Raw genomic sequence first — 24,088 nt, forward strand, 5'->3', positions numbered from 1 at the left:
ATGCCGTTTGGTAATGCAACACACACAATAAATGTTTACTAAGAGTTCAACATATTAACAAGTAGAGCACTTTATTAATGCACAAATACATGTAAACACATGCTTAACAGGAAACCCTGCTGTGTACATGTATACAGTGGATCTCTTAAGCTGCATGAGCTCATGAAATTTTGAGATGAAAGTCAAAGGTATCAAAGTCATTCAAGCAGGCTCCTTTTTAAAAATATGATAAGGTGATTCTAAAAGGTCACAGCTATTACCTCTACCGAACATGCTAATGGAGTCATTTATCTGTGTGTCACCTCCAAAACAGTCCCTCTGGAATATATAATATTCTGCTGAACGATTCCATCTGTTCAGATCTTTTGGTGTGTGTGTGTGTGTGTGTGTGTGTGTGTGTGTGTGTGTGTGTGTGTGTGTGTGTGTGTGTGTGTGTGTGTGTGTGTGTGTGTGTGTGTGTGGTGGTGGTGGGTGGGGGGTCTTTAGGTCTTTAGGTCTTTGAGCCTGAGGGCAAGACCTGGTGCATCTGTCTCTTAGGATTTCCCCACTATGTAACAAGCAGCATCACACAAGTCAATCAAATGTCAGCTCATTACATCATGCAATATTTATTCATATCAACATTATATAAAAAATAGTAGCACTGCAGGAAATTGTAAAATTCACTTTCTTTTTCATTATTTTCTTTCTTTCGTCTAATATATAACCACATATATGACAGGGACATAAAAAATGAACTGCACAGTAGGAATGACCCTGGCACTGTAATAAAGAGGAACTATAGCAATCATAAATACAAATGCATAGGTCTAAGCAATACAGTCATTTTACGCTTCTAAGTCCATTCATTCTCTAGCCATCAGATGGTTTTATGTTTCTCCTGCTCTGTAGTGTTGGTTTACATAAGTCAGTATGTCCACATAATAAATTATATGGCAACAGTGTTATGAAAAAACACACAAACGAAACACATCAGGGCTCGACGCTAAGGATTTTTTCTACTGGCCCGGTCAGGCCACATTTTTACTTGCCCTGTCAACATTTTCACTGGCCCCACCACAAAAAAGTACCATAGTGGGCATAAATAACCTGACTCTCCAAAATAAAGGGTAAGAGTCAAGACGCGCCAACCCCCAGGCGCAAAATCGCAAGTCATGCACTGTTTAGTGGAGCTACCCCCTAAACTTAATTCCTCTACAGCAAGAGAAAGCTACAGCTTCAGCATTGCTCTATTGCAGGGGATTGTCCCTTCCTCCTTGAAAAGAGAAACAAATGGGCAGAGGCAAATAATGCAGAGCTCATGTGAGTCCTCATGTGTGAGAAAGCGCATACTCAGAGGAACACACTGCCTGAAACTCTTTGATCCGCTCGCCAATTTATTGCTCCACCCATTCAAAACAAACGGCTCCTGAAGACAAAGCCGATGACATATTATGTAGGCGCCCTTTTATACTTGTGAGCGCTCTGCTCATGACATCATAGACTGACATCAGCCAATCAATTGTCGTGTTTGTTATGCGTTCAGACACCAGTCATGCCTAGGGCGTTCCCAATATTGTCAACTACAGATGCCACGTCGAAGTTTCACTTCGAAAGGGAACTATTAGCCTAAAATTTCAAATATTTTTTTTAAAACAAGCAAACTGTCAGTAATAAAATAAGAATGAATAATCAAATTATGAGCAAAAGCAAAAATAAATACAATAGAAAAAACATAATAACAATAAGCAGTAATAAAAATAAGCAGTAATAAACATAATAACAATAAGCAGTGCTTTTCAGGTTGTTCTAACAGTAGTTTTCAGGTACAGAAATTGAGTAATCAAATGTAAAATAACACTGCACAGTCTTCACTGTATAAATTAAATATAGATTGATTGCTATTAAAGTTCTGAAAAGCTATTCAGTCAAGAGCTGTGAGCGATTTTTTTCTTTGTCTTGTTTTTTGATCGACATTAAAAACAGAGGCATCAGCAGGAATATTAGGCTGATGCCACTTTAAGACCTAATGCATGGATCCAATATTATGTTTTTCCATTCCACAGCGCTTTGTTAATGTAAACACACACTAGACAAACGTCTTGCGCATGGCACGGCATTCTAAAAACGTGACGCTCGAGTTAACTTGACTGAGGACTTTTAATATGTTTTTTGAGCTATTAAAGGGGTCTCTACAATTATTAGGAGCTTGTGCTGAAATTATACTGTTTACATAGATTCATTTTTTCACACAGGTACAGAACGGCCTCATAAGAATTTCAAAGACTGATATCAAAAAATCATGTCAGACAGAAAATCACAGGGTTGCTCTTGGCACACATACCCAACAGCGATTTAACACAGAGAAACTAAAATTAAACCCTGTCAAACAAACATTAAGGCGAGACACTACAGGTGAATAGGGTACAATTTTTAACTAGCAGATATCACCATGAAACTTTCCCAGTTGATTACCTACATTAAGATGAGAGAAAAAAATGTATTACAAGTTTTCTGTAATTTAATGTTTAAATATGCAAATTGGGCAATATCTAATTAAATATGCACTAATTTGCATATATTTTAAAAAACGTACTCGGTTACTAACGTAACCTCGGTTCTCTCTAGAAGAGGGAAAGAGTACTGCGTAAGATATCTTACGCTAGGGGAAAATCCTTTTTCCGCGAGATATTGAAGCCAAAAATTATCCTTAATTTTGTAATAATGCAAAACGCGTTGCAGCAGCAATGCAGACATAGGCGAGACAGCTCGCGCGCCTATTGGCTGCTCTGCGGCAACTGCAGCAGCCTATCGAGCGAGGCCTGGCGTGACGTCAGACCCAATCAGGGCACTTCGCGCCCGCTGCGTCACGTCCCGCCGAAATGGGCGTGGTCTAGGCCTATAAATATCGCTCGCAGGCAGCTATTATCTGGTTTTTCATCATCGAAGCAACCAGAGCGTGTGCATGCACGGCAAGATACGCAGTACTCGTTCCCTCTTCTAGAGAGAACCGAGGTTACGTTAGTAACCGAGTACGTTCTCTTACGAGAGGTCTCTCGTACTGCGTAAGATATCTTACGCTAGGGGACCCAGTGTAAAACGCCGTGCGTGCTGAGATCTGACACCAAAGACCCAAGGGCGAAAGCCCGGGGTACATATAGTGCACAATCACTCAGTGAACTCACAGAGAGTCCGGGAAGAAGGAGGGGTGCAGCCTCACTTTTCCACATAAAGTAGCGTCGAAGGGACGCAAATTTCATCATACAGACAGGGCGGGGTACGGCTTGAACTGATGGAAAAAATGTGGGTCTTACACAGTTTGCCCAGCTTTAAACTGTCGAAAATTGAGCTGTGCTCAGTAAACGCAGCATTCTGAGCTGAACGCATCAGGTCAGATAATACTGGTAGTCTAGACCGACAGCAGCCTGGCCTGCAGGGCGGGAACCTCTAGGTTATAAAACCTTATAAATGTAGACGGGGAGGCCCAGCCTGCCGCCATACAAATATCTTGCAAGGCAATCCCACTCGACCAAGCCCACGAAGAGGCCATGCCTCTTGTGGAATGCGCTCTGACACCCAAAGGGCACTGCATGCCCTTGGAGGCGTATGCCAGCGCTATAGCATCAACTATCCATCTGGATAGGCTCTGTTTCGACGCGGCTAGTCCCTTAGAACGTTCGCTAAACGAAACAAAGAGCTGTTCCGTCTGTCTGAAAACAGACGAGCGAGACACATAAGCTCGTAATGCCCTGACTGGGCAAAGGAGGCTCGCGTCTCTTTCCTCATCAGGGACCGGTAGGGCTGACAGAGAGATAATCTGCGCCCTAAACGGTGTGTTGAGGGATTTTGGAACATAACCGTGCTTAGGTTTGAGTATAACTTTTGAGTCATTGGGCCCAAACTCCATGCACGCCGCGCTCACAGAGAGCGCGTGCAGATCCCCTATGCGCTTCACCGAAGCGAGAGCCAGCAAAAACACCGTTTTGAAAGACAGGTGTTTCAAATCGATTGACTGTAAAGGCTCAAATGGCGCACCTTTCATGGCTTCCAGAACCGTAGAAAGGTCCCATACGGGGACTGAGGGAGGTCTGGGAGGATTCAGTCTCCTAGCTCCTTTAAGGAAGCGGATGACTAAATCGTTCCTTCCTATTGACTGACCAAGCGTTGTTTCTGAGAACGCTGCTATAGCCGCCACATAAACTTTGAGCGTGGAGGGGGCCCTGCCCCCATCCAACAGCTCTTGTAGGAAGGAAAGCACCTCCGTCACATCACAATTTGTGGGTGACACACCACGGGCTGTGCACCAGCCCGAAAACACTGACCATTTCGAAGAATAGAGTCGTCTTGTAGACGGAGCTCTAGCCTGCGTGATCGTGTTTAATACTCCTTTAGGGAGTCCAACATGTACCCGTTGATGGCCCAGACATGAAGGGACCATAGATCCGGGTGAGGATGCCAGATCGAGCCGCGGGCCTGTGAGAGGAGATCTCTCCTCACTGGTACTGGCCACGGGGCAGTACTTGCTAACTGCATCACGGCTGGGAACCAAGGTTGGTTTTTCCAGAACGGTGCTACCAGCAGTACTGAGCATCCTTCTTCCCTGATCCGTTCTATCACCTGAGGCAGGAGAGAGACGGGGGGTAAAGCATAGAGCGGGCGGCGGGGCCACACATGGGCCAGCGCGCTCCTGCTCTTGGAGAAAAATTCTTGACAGTGAGCGTTTTCTTGAGACGCAAACAGGTCCACTTCCGCTCTGCCGAATTTCTTCCACAGCAGTTGGACTGTCTGTGGGTGTAGGGACCATTCGCCTGCCGGAACATTGTTCCTGGACAGTCTGTCTGGTCCTATATTCATGATCCCTGGCACGTGCGCTGCTCTGAGCGAGCGCAGGTTGCACTGAGCCCATACCAGGAGGCGTTCTGCCAGCCTGTACAGTTTCTCGGATCTGATGCCGCCCTGGCGATTTATGTAGGATACCACAGACATGTTGTCCGAGCGGACCAAGACGTGGTGACCTTTTATTTGGGGACAAAAATGCGTCAGCGCGTTGTCTACTGCCAGCATTTCGAGGCAGTTTATGTGCAGGAGCTTCTCCCGTTCTGACCACTGGCCGAAGAACGGTCTGCCCTCGAGCAGCGCTCCCCATCCCGAGGTGGACGCGTCCGTGGACACCACTTTCACCCTCGAGGAAGTCCCCAGGCTTACACCTGATTGGTACCAGTCGTTCGCTTTCCAGGGTTTCAGCGCTGTAATGCATTTCTGATTGACCCTGAGGCGAAGCAAACCGGGTGCCCACGCTTTGCGTGGGACTCGCGCTTTCAGCCAAAACTGCAGCGGGCGCATGCGGAGCAGACCCAGCTGGAGTACTGACGATGCTGAGGCCATGAGACCTAGCATCTTCTGAAATCTTTTGAGCGGGACAGACGCGCCGCAGCGAAAAGAGTTCGCTGTGCGTCGAATGTCTACCGCGCGCTGTTGTGATAGTCGCGCTATCATGGATAGTGAGTCCAGTTCTGTGCCCAGGAAAGATATTTTCTGACTGGGTGACAGGGAGCTCTTCGCCCAATTGACACTCAGACCCAAATCCTCGAGGTGATCGAGTAAAATGGTTGTGTGTTCTATGAGCACTGCGCGAGATTGCGCTAGAATCAGCCAATCGTCCAAATAATTCAGCACTCGCATGCCTCTCATTCTGAGGGGTGCGAGCGCCGCGTCCATGCACTTCGTAAATGTACGGGGTGCTAGGGACAAACCGAACGGCAGGACTGTGTACTGATATGCCTGGCCCTCGAAGGCGAATCTCAAAAATCGCCTGTGACGTGACGCTATCTGTATTTGAAAATACGCGTCTTTCAGATCTATTGACACAAACCAATCTCCTTGGCGAATCTGCACAAGGATTTGCCTGGTCGTGAGCATCCTGAACTGTCGCTTCACAAGCACTTTGTTCAGTTGCCTTAGATCTAGTATGGGTCTGAGACCCCCGTCTTTTTTCGGTACCAGGAAGTATCTGCTGTATAGCCCTCCTTCGCTCTGATCTTGAGAGAGGGGTTCTATGGCCCCTTTTCTCAATAGTTTCGTCACTTCGGCTCGAAGTAGATGTGCTACTTCTGTTTTTACCGTGGTCTCGACGCGCGCCACATAGCGGCGAGGGCGTCGGCGAAACTGCAGCGAATAGCCTCTTTTTATAATGTTCAGCACCCACTTCGAAACCCCGGGCAGCTTTGCCCATGCGTCTGCATGGATAGCTAGGGGTCGAATACGAAGCGCGCTCCGCTCGCTCAGCGATGGAGAAGCTTCTGTGTGCTGTAACACAAGCGTGTCGCTCGTGACATTTGAGGCATGGGGCGCGCTGATGACAGCGGGCAGATTGCCCGCGCTCGACTCCTCTACGGTGGTTAACCGCGAGGGGGAGGGCTGGGCGGTTCCCGTGGGAACTGTCATGTCTATGTGTGGATGTGGGCGCGGGACAGCGGGCACATTTATCACACCGAAAACATCGTTCGCTTGCGTGAAGCGAGTGCACGTTGGTTTCGTTTTTACAGAAACCGTGAGACATGCGTAACGTGGTGTTAGTGGGCACTGGGTAGTGGGCACATTCACCATGTTTGAAGCGCAACCGACCTGAGTCGGTTTTATGTGCGCGAGCCCTGTGTGACAGGCTGTGCTTATGTGTAGGGATGGGCACTGGGCAGTGGGCATTCTTACTACACACGAAACACCATCGGCCGTGGCCGGGACACCAGAAAATACGCTCTTTTGGGGATTTATCTGGGTAGCCGTGAAAACGGCATTTGTGTGCAGGCAAGCGGGTGACAGAACCGACTTGTTGGCTGCAGAAAACACTGGAACAGTCACATTTTCTGGAACTGGACGAGCGAATAGCTTTGGTGTGAGTCCGGCCGCAGCGGGACTGGAACACCGTCGTTTTCCTAGCTGTGCTAGGACGACTTCGGGGCCTCGGGCTTCACCGTAACCTTAGGTCGCGGGCCGCGTCCTGCGGGGCGGCGACCGGATGAGCGGGAGCGCGGTCTCGCGCTTCTGGCCTGGCGGCGCTGTGAAGTGGAGGCAGTGGACGGTGGCTGTGGCTGTGAGCTCTGAGCAGACGGTTTCGCACGGCCTGCTGCAGAGCTGGAGCGCTTCGGGAGGAAGTGCTTCATAGCCTGAGACGCTTTCTGTACCTCTGCGAATCTCTCCGCGAAATCTTTGACGGAGGATCCGAAGAGGCCTGCGGCGGAAAGCGGGGCGTCGAGGAACGCGGTGCGCTCAGACTCGGCCATTTCCGAGAGCGTCAGCCATAGATGTCTCTCAGACACGGTGAGAGAAGCCATAGTCCGTCCAATGGCTTGCGCTGCGGACTTAGTAGCACGAAGGGCGAGGTCCGTGGCACTCCTTAAGTCCGGCACGCAGATCGCGTCAGGTCCTTCCTCATCCAGCTTACGGAGGAGATCGGCCTGGAAGATCTGGAGCGTTGCCATGGTATGCAACGCTGACGCAGCTTGCCCGGCGGCGGAGAAAGCGCGGTGGAGCAAGCTCGACGTCGTGCGGCAAGCTTTAGAGGGTAGGGCCGGCTTAGCGCGCCGTCCAGCGGAGGGCGGGCATAAGTGGGCCGCTATCGCCTCTTCAACCGGCGGCAGCGAGAGGTATCCTTTGTTCTTGGCATCGTCAACGGCGGAGAATGCCAAAGAAACAGCAGGACGCACTCTAGCAGAATAGGGGGCGCTCCAGGACTTGGCGACTTCTTCGTGTAACTCAGGAAGAAAAGGCGCCGGTCTGGACACAGGTGAAGCGCGCTCCCCAGGCAGGAAAAATCCATCCAGCCGGTTGTGAGCGGGCTGCTCAGGCGAAGACCACTCGAGGCCGAGGCTCGCCGCGGCCTGTGCGAGTACTCGCATGAGTTCCGTCTCGATGGAAGCTCTCTTGCCTGACGAAGTGCGGGCAGGGGGCGCGGGGTCCTCAGAGCCCGCCCAATCCTCACTGCCTGACGCCAGGATAGAGCAGGAATCATCCTCTCCCAGCAGGGCTTCCTCATCCGCGATATCAACGGAAGCGGCGGCAGACGGCGGCCGCTGTCCGTCAGGAAGCGAAACAGAAGAAGCCGGGGAAGCAAGCGGGCGAACCGGCGAGCTTTGGCGGCTGAGGGAGGGTTCCGGGGCCCGCTGGGCACGGCGCTTTTTACGGCGCGACGCCGCGGCGGGCGGGGGAGCAGTCTCGGTGAAGACGGCTAGGCGAGTCCTCAGAGTCGCCATTGCCATCAGCTCGCAGTGAGGGCATCCGCCGTCAGCGAGTGCGAGAGCTGCATGTTCCTCACCCAGGCAGGAAACGCAGATCACGTGGCGGTCCCCGTCGCTGAGTGTGGCTCTGCACGAGCCGCAGGAAGGCATCTTTAAAAAGACGCTAGCTCTTTTAGAAATGTGTGTCGCAGCGGCGACACACACACACAGAAATACAGTGTAATAAAGAGAAGGATATAAGCGCCGGAAAGCGCAGCAGGAAGGCAGGAAGGCGGCGCGGCCAGCGACTTCAGTGACTCGTCCCGCTGAAGGTGCTCTCTCTCGACGGCGCGGCTCCTAATCCAGCTCCAGCGATGCGTGTGCTTCGCTTGAAGGATGAAAAATCAGATAATAGCTGCCTGCGAGCGATATTTATAGGCCTAGACCACGCCCATTTCGGCGGGACGTGACGCAGCGGGCGCGAAGTGCCCTGATTGGGTCTGACGTCACGCCAGGCCTCGCTCGATAGGCTGCTGCAGTTGCCGCAGAGCAGCCAATAGGCGCGCGAGCTGTCTCGCCTATGTCTGCATTGCTGCTGCAACGCGTTTTGCATTATTACAAAATTAAGGATAATTTTTGGCTTCAATATCTCGCGGAAAAAGGATTTTCCCCTAGCGTAAGATATCTTACGCAGTACGAGAGACCTCTCGTAAGAGAACTAAATCTGAGTATTGGATAAAGCCAGGTTAAAAAAAATTTTTTCATTGTGTTCACATATTAGATGGGAAAAAAATTACAGAGGGATTTATGGATATCTACTTTTGTTATCCTGTAAATCAGAAAATACTGTCAATAGCCTTAAAAAAAAGATTTTTGCCATGTTTTTTGGAATAAAATGTTTTATAAATCAGGCTAGGAATAATATATTTACAAATCCCTCTGTAAATGTCTTCATAATATAACTAGGTACAAGACTGGAAAGTTCGGTGTATATAGGTGTTACTGAAGTGGAGATTTTGGACTTGGAGTATGAGAGAAAAGTCATTTTGAGAAAACGGGCTTTAAAGATTTATCATCAGCCAATGAGATTGCGCATTGATCCTTTTACTTTCACGATTGGTTGCTGATAAAAAGGAAATTACCCTATTTGGATCCGACAGGATTGTACAGGAGAGAGAGAGCTTCCTAACGGTGCTTGTGATGACAGGCTGCCGGCAGCGATCGCGGAGCAGCGGGAGGATTAAGAACGCCAACTTTTGTTGAATTTATGAGAAATCTACAGACGCAAACAGACAAAGTGTAATAAAATAAAGACCTAAATGTGTATTTCGGACTTTTTTTCACCACAAGTCTGAAAGAAGACATGTTATTGAAGACAAATATCCCAAAATCTCTAAATTGACCGGTAAAAAAAAAAAACGATGTTTTTGCCTGCCGTGTCTCGCCTTAAACTGTAGACTCAAAATATCTGATTAATATATGCAAACTGAAAAAACACACAAAAAAAACCAACAACAAGTAAATAAGTAATAATTAAATTGACTTAATTACTAACATTTCAGCCAAAACTGTTCTGATAATTGTAAATTCAATTTCTTTGCCAAGCTTAAAACGTATTAACAGTTTTTAAAAAAAAATATCCAAAGAAGAAAAGGTCATACAGGTTTAGATTTTTGGTTAAACAACTTATTTAGCATTGGCCATCATATCTGTTATCAGCAATTAGTTGCAGCTAGCAGTATTGACCAAATATACACACACAAAAACTCATTTGAAATGACAGTTGTTAAGTACAGTTGTTCATAGTATAAAAGCAATTATCAGTTATCGGTATCCGCTAAAAAAAGTACTAATCAATTTATTGTAACTCTCAAAAGTATCAATTTTTTTAAAAACTTGGGTATCATATCAATTATTGTCCATAACGTTAATATGTATGTATATCGGTTATCAATATTGGTTAAAATGTCCATATCTTATCTACTACTACTGTAAACACAAATGTGAAATTAGAGTAGTTCCCTAAAGTACAGATTTTAATACTTGGCATCATATCCATTATTGACCATTACAGAAAATCTAATGATGAAATTAGTCTGAAATACTGCTGTAAAATGACAGCAAAACAGTGTTACTTTCTCACAAAAACAAAGGCTGTATAATTATCAGTCAGACATCAAGCTAAAAAAGGTCATCAGGCTGGGCTGTAGCTCAGGCGCCTGGGTCTAGCATTTGAGCTCAATATCACAGGACCTCTGAAACTTCTCTTAAAGCAAGAACAGACACGAGAACATAATCTACTGAATTATTTCTTGGGACAGACGGTGTATATGGTATGTTGTACTAGCATATCAGCATCTGGCTAAACTAACATCTAAAGGCAAATTTAAACTGCACCAACAGATGTCGATCAACACAGACAGTCACCAGGTTACTTTACAAGACCTGACAAACGCTGACTTAGCAAGACTGAAAACAACATTTGAATTGGCCTTAACGTAACTTAAAGGTCAAGTAGTTTTATCTGATGTAGTTGCTAACATTTATTTTGCATTAATGAGATACATTGTGAGGCCCCTCACTCCTCTAGTGTGACTGTATTGGTGTAGTTGACGCACAACATGTCCATGAACATTTCTATCAATCATCAATATTTTATTATGTATGTTTTTTTAAGCACTAGAGTGGCCAAAAGTTACATAGTGTGCCTTTAAATAATCTGAAAAAAGAAAGAAAAATAACAGCCATGTACACCATGCCGACTCAGCATTTGCTCTAATTCAGATGAATTACAGCATATCACACAGCAATACACTGCAGAAAATGCTTGATATTTTATGTCAACAATTCATTTGCTCTCCGCAGCATGCTTGGCTAACAACAATTCAGATGGAAATGATTCCTTAGGAGCCGCTGAGTCACGGCCCCTTTTGATAACCTTAAACAGCAGTTTCCAGAGAGGCAACGTCCTTGAGCTCCGACTAACTCTGACGTAACTCTCTCTGCCTCATTCTGCTGTAGCCTCGGGACATGTTCCCCAACATTTCCTCAGATTCATTGTTCCGTTGGCATAGTAGACTCGATGTTTACTGCTAGTGCTAAAACCTCACAAAAGTGACTTAGGAGCTGTTCACATAATTTATGTTCTTTCATCCAAAAAGAGCCAAATTAAACAATAATCAAACAGCATGCAGAGGTTTTAAGGGGAATTTTTAAAAGCTTGACTGTTTTTAACTCGATATGTTTAGGTTTGCCAAAATTGGGCTGGCTATGTGTTGTTTGGAGAGAGTGTGTGGCTGAAGTTAGCAAAATGATGGAAATAGTCTGTAGAACCTTTAAGCTTGTTAAGCCGAGTGCAAAGCAAGTAAATTAAGATAATGTAGATTGTAATTGTGTTCGTAACAACAAATGTGATACTTAAGTACTTTCATCGTTAGCAATGTCAAGTTAGCAGTATTTTGTAATCCGACAAGGAGATGGATGCCTATCAATGTCAGGAGGTATTTGCTCTATGTCATGAGAAATGGATTTATACAAATCAAAATCGTGGCATTAGTTGGTATTAAAAATTTGTTAGCATGCAGGAGTGTGTAACATGATATAGTGGATAAACACAGTATTGGATTTGTGCGGAGCCTGGGGTTTGCTAATGAACATCATAACTCCACAAGGGGAGGAGGTCTAATATGATGCTAATGCCTCCTGACTTACGGCCATGATGAAGTGTGCCAATTACTCATGAAGGCCACAACATTGGGAGTGCTGGGATCTCACTGCTGATCTGTGAAATCAGAGTCACACAATCACACACAGACACGGTAACACACACATAGGCACACACAGCGTGTGATAAATGTACAGTTAGCCGTGTAAAGAGTCTGTGTGCGAGTTGCTGAAATGTCACTTCCTAGTCATGGCCCAAGGGCCACTACGCCTGGAGTTGCCATGGAAGCATCGTCATGCTTGAGCAGAATATTGATTAGGTTAAAGAACAGATGTTCACAGACACACACACACATACACACACCACATGGCTATGATCAAAGTAGCATATTTCTGAAGGAAATTCTTTCAAATAAATTCAATACAGGTCACTTTTAGAAATGAACATGGGTGCATGGAAACATGAGTGTCAATGGCATATTCCCTTCAAAGGCTATCCACAGCAAGAGCATCAGACGGTTGAAGGGTGTAGGAGTTTAAAATGGTAAAAACATGTTAATTGGTTAACTGTAAATTACCTTACCATACAGTGAAAAACTGTAAATGGTTTAATATCACATTATATGTAATTTTACTGTCAAATGCTGTCAAATTGATTGTTTTTGTAAGTAAAAACTATGAATTGCCATATAATTTACAGTAAGAAAAAAAACTGTAAAACGACATTTCCAGAAGTCCCCGCCTTACACATCACAAAATATTTTTTTTTATAAACAATTTTGTTTCTTGTTATTTTTTATCAGTAATGTACATTAGTGTGTTTTGTGTTACATTTTATTTAATGTTTATTTAATCATTTTTATCTTTTTATTTTGTATTATTTTAGTGTTGTGTGTCTGTATGTATGACCCTTTACACTGTGTGTAGAAAATCTCTCTTGTTTTGAATTTAGGGCAAGTTAGCAGGACAATAACACATGTTTCATTCCTATTTTGCACCCGACTCACAGCGGACTTTTCCCTCGAAAGACGCACGTCGGTAAATTAGGGAATGAACTTGCGCTCCCGGGGGCGGTTCAGCGAAAAGAGGAGGCGTGTTCCGGCGCAAACGTTCCCTGGTGCTATTTTCCAGTTCCAGAAAACAATTCCGCCACAGACCAGGAAAAACCTAGTCTAAAGTCAGTGGCGCGTTTTCAGTGGCGCGTTCAGATGCTATTTTAAGGGCGCATGCTTGGCCATAATGTAGCGTGTGCACAACACGCATACACTTTGCTTCTCTCCTCTACACAGATGCAGCAGTTGACATTTTTGCAAACCATACATAATTACAAGGAAAAGTATTCCATACGAGGGAAATAATTGTGTTGTCCATGAAGATGTGAAAAAATAGGCATAAATCTAGATTACACATTTACCAATTACAGCTCCTTGGCTGTGAACCGCTCCTGGCGTGCGCCAGGCAAATCCGCCGTTATAATAACCATCCACCATGGAACAAGCGCGCCTGCTCTTAAAGGGAATGTGAGATGACGCTCTGATTGGTTTATTGCCCGTTACGCCCAAACCACACCTATGAGTAATGTAGCTACTTCAGACCAACCCATTTTAGATTTTTAGAACCCAAGAGTAATTTATCCCGCCAGGATAATAGCAACAGATCCGCCCACAAAGTTACTTGTGTTTCACGTTTGATACTTGCGTTTCAGATAGTATAGGGCCCAGATTAAAATAGGGCCCTAACAGTTAAAATAGCAAAGTTAAAGCAGGCTCTATTTTACCCTATGAATCACCCGTAGTTCAAGCCAGGGTTGCCAGGTCTGTGGTTTTCCCTACACTAAACATTATTTGTAGCGCTTACCATTCAATAATCAGCTTTGGGATTTGTTACTTGTGATAAGAAATGTCTCAGCTTTCAAATTCTGTCCATTTAATGGAAATGTGTTGGAAAATAGCAAGAAATTCATTTTGTGAGGTATTTGTTCATGCTCAGAATGCACATTTGTGGGATAACGAATTAAAACCTTATTCAGTTGAATAACAGATGAAATAAATGTTCAGAAAAACAACACTAGTCAAAAAAAAAAACAAAAAAAAAAAACATGGTTGCCATGCATGATTGTTCTGCGTTGGCATTATGTATGCCATTTGGAATGCACTCCTTGAAATTGTTGTGCACAATTTTCCATAATTCATTGCACTCTGCTGGTGAGCTGTTTTGACCACTTATGTAAATGCAGCGTATAAGCAACGGCTGCCGTTCTCACAAACATCAAAATTGTCACAGTCACGTTTGTTTGGACTCTTTTTGTTTCATCATCGTCTGCATTAATCACTCATTTGTTGTCAGGGACACTACAGATTTTCAGTGTGTGGATGTGTTGTATGTTGCTCTGTTCCTGTACCAACTGGATTTATTAAATGTTATCTGATTGCCTTCATCCTCATCTTCTTCTTCTTGGTCGTTACTACAACTACCAGCGTGACAAAAATACTTATTTGCTTCTTTTTTTACTTTTACAAAAATTCTTGAACGACCTTCAGGACAAGAGGACAAAGAAACCTTCCCTATAGCTTAGAGTAAAACGTACTCGGTTACTAACGTAACCTCAGTTCTCTCTAGAGAGGGAACGAGTACTTGCGTAAATATCTTATGCTAGGGGAAAACCTCTTTTCCTCGAGATATTGAAGCCAAAAATTATCCTTAATTTTGTAATAATGTAAAACGCGTTATAGCAGCATGCAGACATGGGCGAGACAGCTCGCGCGCCCATTGGCTGCTCTGCGGCAACTGCACCAGCCTATCGATAGAGGCCCCTCATGACGTCATAACCAATGAGGGTGCTTCGCGCCCTCTACGTCATGTCCCGCCGAAAGCGGGTGGGGCTGGGGCTATAAATACGGCCCGAGAGGCTGGTTTGGTCAGTTTTTTCATCGCTGAAGCGAATCAGAACGTGACGCATGCACGACAAGATACGCAAGTACTCGTTCCCTCTCTAGAGAGAACCGAGGTTACGTTAGTAACCGAGTACGTTCTCTTACGAGAGGTTCTCTCGTACTTGCGTAATATCTTACGCTAGGGGAACACTGTGTAAAACGCCGTGTGTGCTTGAGATATAACACTTAAGTCCCAAGGGCAGGTGCCCGGGGCTCATACAGTGCCCAATCACAAGGGGACTCACAGAGAATCCGGGAAGAGGGGCTAGAATAGCATCATTCCTGTAATATAGAGCTCTAATAAGAGCAGATTATATCAGGTGTTCCACACTGCCAGGGCGGATTCGGCCTGGACTGATAAATATGGGGGACTTACGTACTGCCCACAGAAGTATATAGGCGATCAGTGATCGACGCTCTAGCAGTTTCAGCATCCTGAGCCGATCGCATCGGGCAGGCAATACTGAAAATTTAGACCGAGAGCAATCTAGCTTGTAAAGCGGGAACCTCGAGGTTATAAAACCTTATAAATGTAGACGGAGAGGCCCAGCCTGCCGCCATACAGATATCTCGCTTTGACACCTATCGGGCATTGCAGGCCCTTGGATGTGTAAGCTAGCGCTATAGCATCAACTATCCATCTGGATAAAGTCTGTTTTGACGCAGCTAGTCCCTTAGAACGTCCGCTGAACAAAACAAAGAGCTGCTCCGTCTGTCTGAAAACAGATGAGCGAGACACATAGGCTCTTAACGCCCTGACCGGGCAAAGGAAGCCCGCGTCCCCTTCCTCTTCAGATACCGGCAGGGCTGACAGGGAGATCACCTGTGCCCTAAACGGTGTATTGAGGGATTTAGGAACGTATCCGTGCTTTGGTTTGAGTATGACTCTCGAGTCATTAGGCCCAAACTCCATACACGCCGCGCTCACTGAGAGCGCTTGCAAGTCCCCTATGCGCTTCACTGAAGCAAGAGCCAGAAGAAACACTGTTTTGAAAGACAAGAGTTTCAGGTCTATTGACTGTATTTGTTCGAATGGGGCACCTTTCATGGCTTCCAAAACCGTGGAAAGGTCCCAAACGGGAACCGAGGGAGGTCTGGGAGGATTCAGCCTCTTAGCTCCTCTGAGGAAGCGAATGACCAGATCGTTTCTTCCAAATGACTGGCCGAGCGGTGGTTCAGCGAACGCTGCTATGGCCGCCACATAAACTTTGAGCGTGGATGGGGTTCTGCCCTTATCCAGAAGCTCTTGTAAAAAGGAAAGAACCTCCGGCACCCCACAGCATGAGGGTGAAGTGCCACGCGCTGTACACCAGCTAGTGAACACGGACCATATTGAGGAATAGAGCCACCTCGTAGATGGAGCTCTAGCCTGCGTGATCGTGTTTAATACCCCCGCTGGGAGGTTAACGGGTACCCGTTGATGGTCCACACATGCAGGGACCAAAGCTCCGGGCAAGGATGCCAGATCGAGCCGTTTGCCTGCGAGAGGAGATCCCTCCTCACCGGTATCGGCCACGGGGCGGTACTCGTCAGCTGCATCAGGACTGGAAACCAGGCTTGGTTTGCCCATAATGGGGCGACAAGTAGCACTGGGCATCCGCTCTCCCTGATTCGTTCTAACACTTGGGGTAGGAGCGTGACAGGGGGAAACGCATAGAGTGGGCAGCGGGGCCAGACGTGAGCCAGCGCATCCCTGCTCTTGGAGAATTTTTTTTGACAATGAGCGTTCTCTCGAGACGCAAATAGGTCTATTTCCGCTCTGCCAAATGTCCTCCATAGCAGTTTGACTGTCTGTGGGTGTAAAGACCATTCTCCCGCCGGAAGATTGTTTCTGGACAGTCTGTCCGGTCCCACATTCAGGTGGCCAGGCACATGCGCTGCCCTGAGTGAGCGCAGATTGTGCTGAGCCCAGACCAGGAGGCGTTACGTCAGCCTGTGAAGGACTCTGGATCTGATACCTCCTTGGTGATTTATATAAGCCACCACTGACATGTTGTCCGAACGGACCAAGACGTGGTGTCCTATTATCTGGGGACAAAAGCGCCTCAGCGCGTTGTCTACTGCCATCATTTCCAGGCAGTTTAAATGCAGGAGCTTCTCCCATTCTGACCACTGGCCGAATAACGGTCTGCCCTCGAGCAGCGCTCCCCATCCCGATGTTGAGGCGTCCGTAGACACCACCTTCACACTCGAGGAAGTCCCCAGGCTTACACCTGACCGGTACCAGTCGGTCACTGTCCAAGGTTTCAGAGCTGCGACGCATTCCTGATCGACCTTGAGGCGCGCGAGACCGGAGGTCCAAGCCCTGCGCGGCGAGCGCGCGCGCTTTCAATCAGTACTGCAGTGGGCGCATTCGAAGCAGACCCAGCTGAAGCACTGAAGATGCTGAAGCCATGAGACCTAGCATCCTCTGAAACTTCTTGAGCGGGACCAAAGTGCCGTGGCGAAAAATCTCTGTTATGCGCTGAATACTTAGTCTGCGCTGCGGCGACAGATGTGCTGTCATAGACAACGAGTCCAGATCTGTGCCCAGAAAAGATATTTTCTGACTGGGAGATAGCGAACTCTTCGCCCAATTGACTGTGAGACCTAGATTCTCGAGGTGATCGAGTAATATGGTCCTGTGTTCTATGAGCTCCGACTGTGATCGAGCTAGAACCAGCCAATCGTCCAAATAATTCAGCACTCGTATGCCCCGGAGCTTGAGGGGTGCGAGCGCTGCATTCATGCACATTGTGAATGTGCGAGGTGCCAGGGATAGGCCAAACGGCAGGACTGTGAACTGATATGCCTGACCCTCGAAGGCGAATCTCAAAAATCGCCTGTGATGTGACGCTATTTGTATTTGAAAATAAGCGTCTTTCAGATCTATCGACATGAACCAGTCCCCGTGGCAAATTTGCGAGAGGATTTTCTTGGTCGTGAGCATTCTGAACCGTCGTTTCAGAAGTGCTTTGTTTAGTCGTCTTAGATCTAGAATGGGTCTGAGACCCCCGCCTTTTTGGGTACCAGAAAATATCTGCTGTACATGCCCCCTTCACTCTGAGCCTGTCATAAGGGTTCTATAGCCCCTTTGCTCAGTAACTTCGCTATTTCGGCTCAAAGTAGGTGTGCTACTTCCTTTTCCACCGTAGTTTCGATTCGCGCCGCTTGGCGTTGCGGGCGTCGACCGAACTGTAGCGAATAGCCTCTTTCTATAATGTTCAGCACCCACCGTGATACCCCGGGAAGCTCTGCCCACGCTTTCGAGTGAGTGGCTAGGGGTAGAATGATATCTGGGCTCTGGTCGCGACCTAGTGGCGAGTGGAGAGCAACGGTGTGCTGTAACATGAGCGCCGTGTTTGCAGCGTGTGAGACTGGGGGCGCGCTGATCACGGCGGGCAACCTGCCCGCGTTCAGCTCTCCTGCAGCGGTGTGCTGAGAGAGCGAGAGCAAGGTGAGCCCCGTGGGGTTTACTATGTCTGTGAGCGAATGAGGGCGCGGGACAATGGGCCCATTCATAACGCTGAGAACACCGTCTGTTTGTGCAGACTGTATGTGTGTTGGTTTTGTTTTCACAGAAACCGTGAGACATGTAGCGTGTAGTGTTTGCGGGCACTGGGACGTGGGCACAATCACTACATTTGGTGCACAACCGACATGAGTCGATTTTATTTGTGCGGGCCGTGTGTGGCGGGCCGTGTCTGTGTGTAGGAATGGGCACTGGGCAGCGGGCATTTTTACTACACTCATAACACCATCGGCCGTGGCCGGAATACCAGAAAATACACTCTTTATGGGATTTATCTGGGTCGCCGTAAAAACGGCGTTTGTGTGCAGGCAAGCGGGCTGTGTTGTCGACTTGTTTACTGCAGAATACGCTGGAACAGTCGCAATTACTGGAACTGAGCGAGCGAAAATTTTTGGTGGAAGTCCGGCCGCAGCGGGACTTGAACACCGTCGCTTCCTTAGACTGGCTAGGAAGACTTAGAGGCCTCGGGCTTTAACTCGATCTTCGGCCGTGGCCCACGCGGCAGGGGGGCGGCGGCCGGTGGAGCGAGAGCGCGGTCTCTGATCCTTGGGCTGACGGCGCTGTGGGGCGGCGGCAGCTGAGGATTGCGGCTGGGAGCTGCGAGCAGACGGCTGCTTTGAGCGACCTGCTGCGGAGCTTGAGCGCTTGGGCAGGAAATGTTTCATGGCCTGCGATGTCTTCTGAACCTCCGCGAATCTGTCTGCGAAATCCTTGACAGAAGATCCGAAGAGGCCAGCGGGGAGACGGGGGCGTCGAGAAACGCAGAGCGCTCCGAATACGACATCTCCGAGAGCGTTAACCAGAGATGTCTCTCAGCCACGGTGAGAGAGGCCATGTTCCGCCCTATGGCCTACGCGGCGGATTTAGTGGCGTGAAGGGCGAGATCCGTCGCGCTCCTTAAATCCGGTAGGCTCACAGCTTCCGGTCCTTCCTCGTCCATTTTGTGGAGAAGGTTGGCCTGGAAGATCTGGAGTATGGCCATAGAATGAAGCGCCGAGACAGCCTGCCCGGCGGCGGTGTAAGCGCGACCGTGCAGAGCCGAGGTAGTGCGGCAGACTTTCGATGGCAGCGCCGTCTTAGCACGCCGTCCAGCAGAGGGCGGGCAAAGATGGGCGGCTACCGCTTCCTCGACGGGAGGAAGAGAGTGGTACCCTTTGTCCTTAGCACTGTCGACTACGGAGAATGCTGCGGACACGGGAGCACGCACTCTAGCTGAAAAAGGAGCGCTCCAAGACTTAGCGACCTCTTCATGAAGCTCAGGAAGGAAGGGAGCTGGTCTTGAAGGCTGTGAAGTACGGTCCTTTTTCAGGAAACAGCCTTCCAGGCGGTTGAGTGCAGGCTGCTGCGGCGTCGACCACTCAAGGCCGAGGCTCTCGACGGTCTGCTCGAGCATACGCATAAGCTCCGCCTCAATGCTGGCTCTTTTTCCCGAGGGCCGGTGAGAAGACGGTGCGAGGTCCGCAGAGCAACTGTCGTCCTCCACCCGTACAGCTTCCTCGTAATCCTCTATGGCGGAAGCGGCGGCAGACGGCGGCCGCTGACCGGCGGTGAGAGACTCGGGTGAAGCAGGCGGCGAAGCTGGCGGGCGCACCGGCGAGCTTTCGCGGGATGGAGGAGGTTCCGGGACCCACTGAGCGCGGCGCTTTTTACGGCGCGGCAGCTCGGCGGGCGAAGGCGCAGCTTCGAGGAAAAATGCCCGGTGAGTCCGCAGAGTCACCATAGGCATTAACTCGCAGTGAGGGCAGCCGCCTTCAGCGAGCGCGAGAGCTGCGTGATCTTCACCCAGGCAGGAAACACAGATGACATGGTGGTCCCCGTCGCTGAGTGGGGCTCGGCATGAGCCGCAGGAAGAACGAGGCATCTTGAAAAAGACGCTTCGTGCTCTTTTAGAGGAAAAATGTGCGTGTCGCAGCGGCGAACACACACACAGCAATAAAAGGATATATACGCCGGAAAGCGTGAGCAGGAACGGCGACTGAAGGCGGCGAGTTGTCGACCGGCAGCTTCAGATGCAGAACTAATCCCGCTGAGTGCTTGAATCAGACGGCGCGGCTTCCTCTCAGGATCCAGCGATGCGTAGGCTCGCTGAAGAGATGAAAAACTGACCAAACCAGCCTCTCGGGCCGTATTTATAGCCCCAGCCCCACCCGCTTTCGGCGGGACATGACGTAGAGGGCGCGAAGCACCCTCATTGGTTATGACGTCATGAGGGGCCTCTATCGATAGGCTGGTGCAGTTGCCGCAGAGCAGCCAATGGGCGCGCGAGCTGTCTCGCCCATGTCTGCATGCTGCTGCAACGCGTTTTACATTATTACAAAATTAAGGATAATTTTTGGCTTCAATATCTCGAGGAAAAGAGGTTTTCCCCTAGCGTAAGATATTACGCAAGTACGAGAGAACCTCTCGTAAGAGAACTGCACTTTATTGTGCAGAATTAGACAGGGTGATTAACTCAGCAAATTTCCACACCACTGCCGCTCTCATTCAAAAAACTAATTATGAAGCTTTGCATTTTCGTCAGGACTCCCACAAGGAGGAACAGTTTGGTTAACAATGACAGGCTCTAATGACATGACTGCTATGATCAGGTTTCTTTGATCCTCTGAGGACAGCAGGACAATTATGCAGGCATGAGATGTTCAAACACACACAAATAACAAGGAGAAGAAAAAGGATCATGACATAGGAATTCCTTTGTGTCCCTGCACTGCACTGTAAACAAACTATTTTGCTGACGGAGCAAAAATAGTCATAAGATCTAGCCAAATTCTTGCTGAAATGTGTTGTAATTGATATTTCTTAAAGAACTGCTGTATGAATGCAATAGCACTCTTGAAGTCATGCTGATGTACTGAATACCTTGTAGGATATTGCTAAAGGTTGCTTTAAGAGCAAAAATGCCCCTATACCTGACAGATACAACTAAAATAAGTCCATGGGCCCTATCATACACTCGGTGCAATGCAGTACCAGGTGCGATGCAAGTGTTTTTTGCTAGTTTCAGCCTAACACAGTTATCATTTTCACGTCCTGCGCCACGTTGTTTAAATAGAAAATGCATTTGCGCCCAATGGGGTGGGCGATATAGCCTCAAAATTATATCACGATATTTCAAGAATATTTGCGATAATGACATTTATGACGATATAAAAACAAATGTAGACAATTTTTTAAATGACATTTATCTCAAATGTTTGCTCACTCATTGTGTTTTTACAATTGGGTAATGTTGTTTTTAAGAGTTTACACAACACAAGGAAGCTTGATTTCAGTCTTTGAATTAAATTGAAAAAAGTAGCTAAAAATATATACAAAATAATGAAGATACAAATAAAGAGAAAAGTTTTTGGGTAGGTCTAACACTATTCAGAAATACTACAGAAACTGAATAAGGTAATCAAATGTAAAATAACACTAGTCCTGAGTCCTGACTAAATTAAATACATAGGCTATTAATTCTGATTCCTACAATGAAAGCTATCTTTTGTTGTTTTGACGACAACATTAATGACAGACACATATGGCTGCTGTCACTTTTAGAGCTAGTGCCCGGATCCATTACTGTTATACTGTCTGTCACACTGTCACGCGCGTTTTATGGTTATTTCAGACATAACCGACTGTTTACGAATATACTGACCATAACCGGAATTTTTACACTATTTTGCGTGTTTTTCCCCTCGTTAAAGCGATATAATCCGCGAAAAAGAACTTTTGTTACTCGCGAGCTGTTTGTGAGACGGCTTTACTGTATGTAAAACATCTCTCAGAGAGCGCGCAAAAGTACTGAATAGTTTAAAATCGCAAATGTTTAAACTGATAAGACTTAAAAAGAAGTGAAAATGATCAACTTTAGTTACGATGCAAGAGACAAAAGACAATTCCGTCATGTCCTGACTGCTAAACACAAGAGTGTGGTATTGACGCTTGACTTGTGCAACCCATTTTGAGAGCGAGAGAGAGAAGACGCGGCACCGCTGAACACTCACGCGGTTGGTAAAAATCAATGTTTGCGGGGGAATTTCCCGCATTATAAGTGGTAGACCTGCGGGAATTATTAAAATACTATTGAAGTAGCTCCTTTTTAGGTACTAAATCATCATTGGAGGCTGACTTGCTGCTCTCACGCTCAGACAGGTGTTGTTATTGTGCGTGCTAGGGAACGTAATGCGCCATACATCATTGCGTCGCTATATCAGTGATATCGCGATATTACACTTTTTTGTCATGTAAAAATTTATACCGGTATTATCGTGGACGGTATGATATCATGGCACACCCCTAGCGCCCATTTGTGAGCCCATGGGCACGCTGGTCTGAAAACGAGGTATGTTGGCGTGTTGCTATTTTGAAGCAACTGAAATAGACTGCGCCATTGACTAACAAGAACCTGGTCTAAAGTCAATGGCACAATATTTTTTTGTTATTTAAAGCGTGTTAGTAATGTGCGCCTATAGGCGGGTCCACAACGCGCTTGCACTCTGCTTATTACACACACAGGGTTCAGTATTCAATACAGCAGCAGCACACAACTAGCCAAATATTAAAAATAAAAGGATTACAACAATGTAAAAGATTATAATTGTGTACATAAAGATATGGTGGAATCCGGCTTGTGCCGTAGATGGTCTGCTTGTGCGCTTTCATGATCTTGCGATTCTTGTGCTACATTTTTAATTTTCAAATAAGTATGCCGTTTACAACACGTTTGACTGTTTCTTCAGCATCTCATATCCTGTGCACCTTGTTTAAAAAAAGCAGTGCCAAGTTAAATATTGTTCCTCTTTTAATGTGGACCACAGTGGGTCAATGTCAATTTAAAAACAACTGACCAATCAGATAAAAGAGGGGGTGGGATAAGCATCCAACTTTTTGTCCAATCTCCATGAAACAAACAAATCCTGTTCCTCATACATATACATGTGTCCTTTGTCTTGAGTTGTTCATGTGTGTTAAAGGTTATGGCAGAGAGGGGAATGTAACATTGTAGAGCAGCACAGGTGGTGATTGGGGTCCAATGAGAGTTCTGCTGTGTGCTGATCAGTATTTGATTATGTTCCCTGAGCAGCAGCACACTGTGGGCCAGTGCCTTCATTAGCATCTCATCTACATAATATCTGAGCCAGTGCAAGTGCATTTGCATGCTCTACAGTTCAGCCCTCCTCTTAGGCGTACCTACTGATATAGTGCACATCTCACATGCTACAAATTGTTGAGCAAATGTAGGCTTATATATAATTTCTCAAGTGTATAAACACTTCTCGACTTCTCAGGAACTCGAAGAGTTATTTTCAAAAATAGTAAATATCCTGTTTACAAGTAAATGTTTAATATCTTTATTTGAAAGAGGTTTCACTAACTACGACAATCAGTTATTCATATTTTGTTGTATCTCTTGTTTTTGCATGTCTTCATAATTTCTTTGTATAATAGACTTTTGTCTGACAGCCTGGACAAAAATTATGTCTGCACAATTAGCCATCTTTCATTGTGGTATCACAAACAAAAACAATTGACTCCAAGCACAACATGATTTTTTTTTTTTTTTTTTTACAATTTTCCTAGGCCAGACATCACTTTTGGCCACTACTGTATATATTAAGCAGCACAAATGCCATATCTATATAATCTTTCTCCTCAGTCGTGGACTCACTCAGCCTGAAGAAGAAGCCCACAGAATAATACAAGAGAATCTTGCCGTCGAGACAGACCCACAGTGGTCGCCGCCGAAGCGGAATACACAACGGCCCTGCCGCTCACCATTAATGTTTTGCTGAAAAGAAAAGAGC

General features: G+C 46.8%; 3 protein-coding genes across 7 annotated transcripts in view; 1 reads left to right on the top strand and 2 right to left on the bottom strand.

Moving 5' to 3' along the window:
• Window positions 1–24,088, bottom strand: part of nrxn3b (neurexin 3b) — a 494,879-nt gene that overhangs the window by 435,339 nt on the left and 35,452 nt on the right. The gene's annotated exons all lie outside the window — the stretch shown is intronic.
• Window positions 1–24,088, top strand: part of LOC309482889 (uncharacterized protein) — a 201,252-nt gene that overhangs the window by 7,486 nt on the left and 169,678 nt on the right. The window lies entirely within an intron of this gene.
• Window positions 14,491–24,088, bottom strand: part of LOC309482910 (uncharacterized protein) — a 402,133-nt gene continuing 392,535 nt past the window's right edge. For both annotated transcript variants that reach the window (XM_082148512.1, XM_082148511.1), the window contains one exon: window positions 14,491–14,519. The gene's annotated coding sequence lies outside the window, so the exon portion shown is untranslated. The remainder of the gene's footprint in view (window positions 14,520–24,088) is intronic.

Source organism: Leuciscus leuciscus (genome assembly GCF_965113295.1).
Source record: "Leuciscus leuciscus genome assembly, chromosome: 19".
NCBI lineage: Eukaryota > Metazoa > Chordata > Actinopteri > Cypriniformes > Leuciscidae > Leuciscus > Leuciscus leuciscus.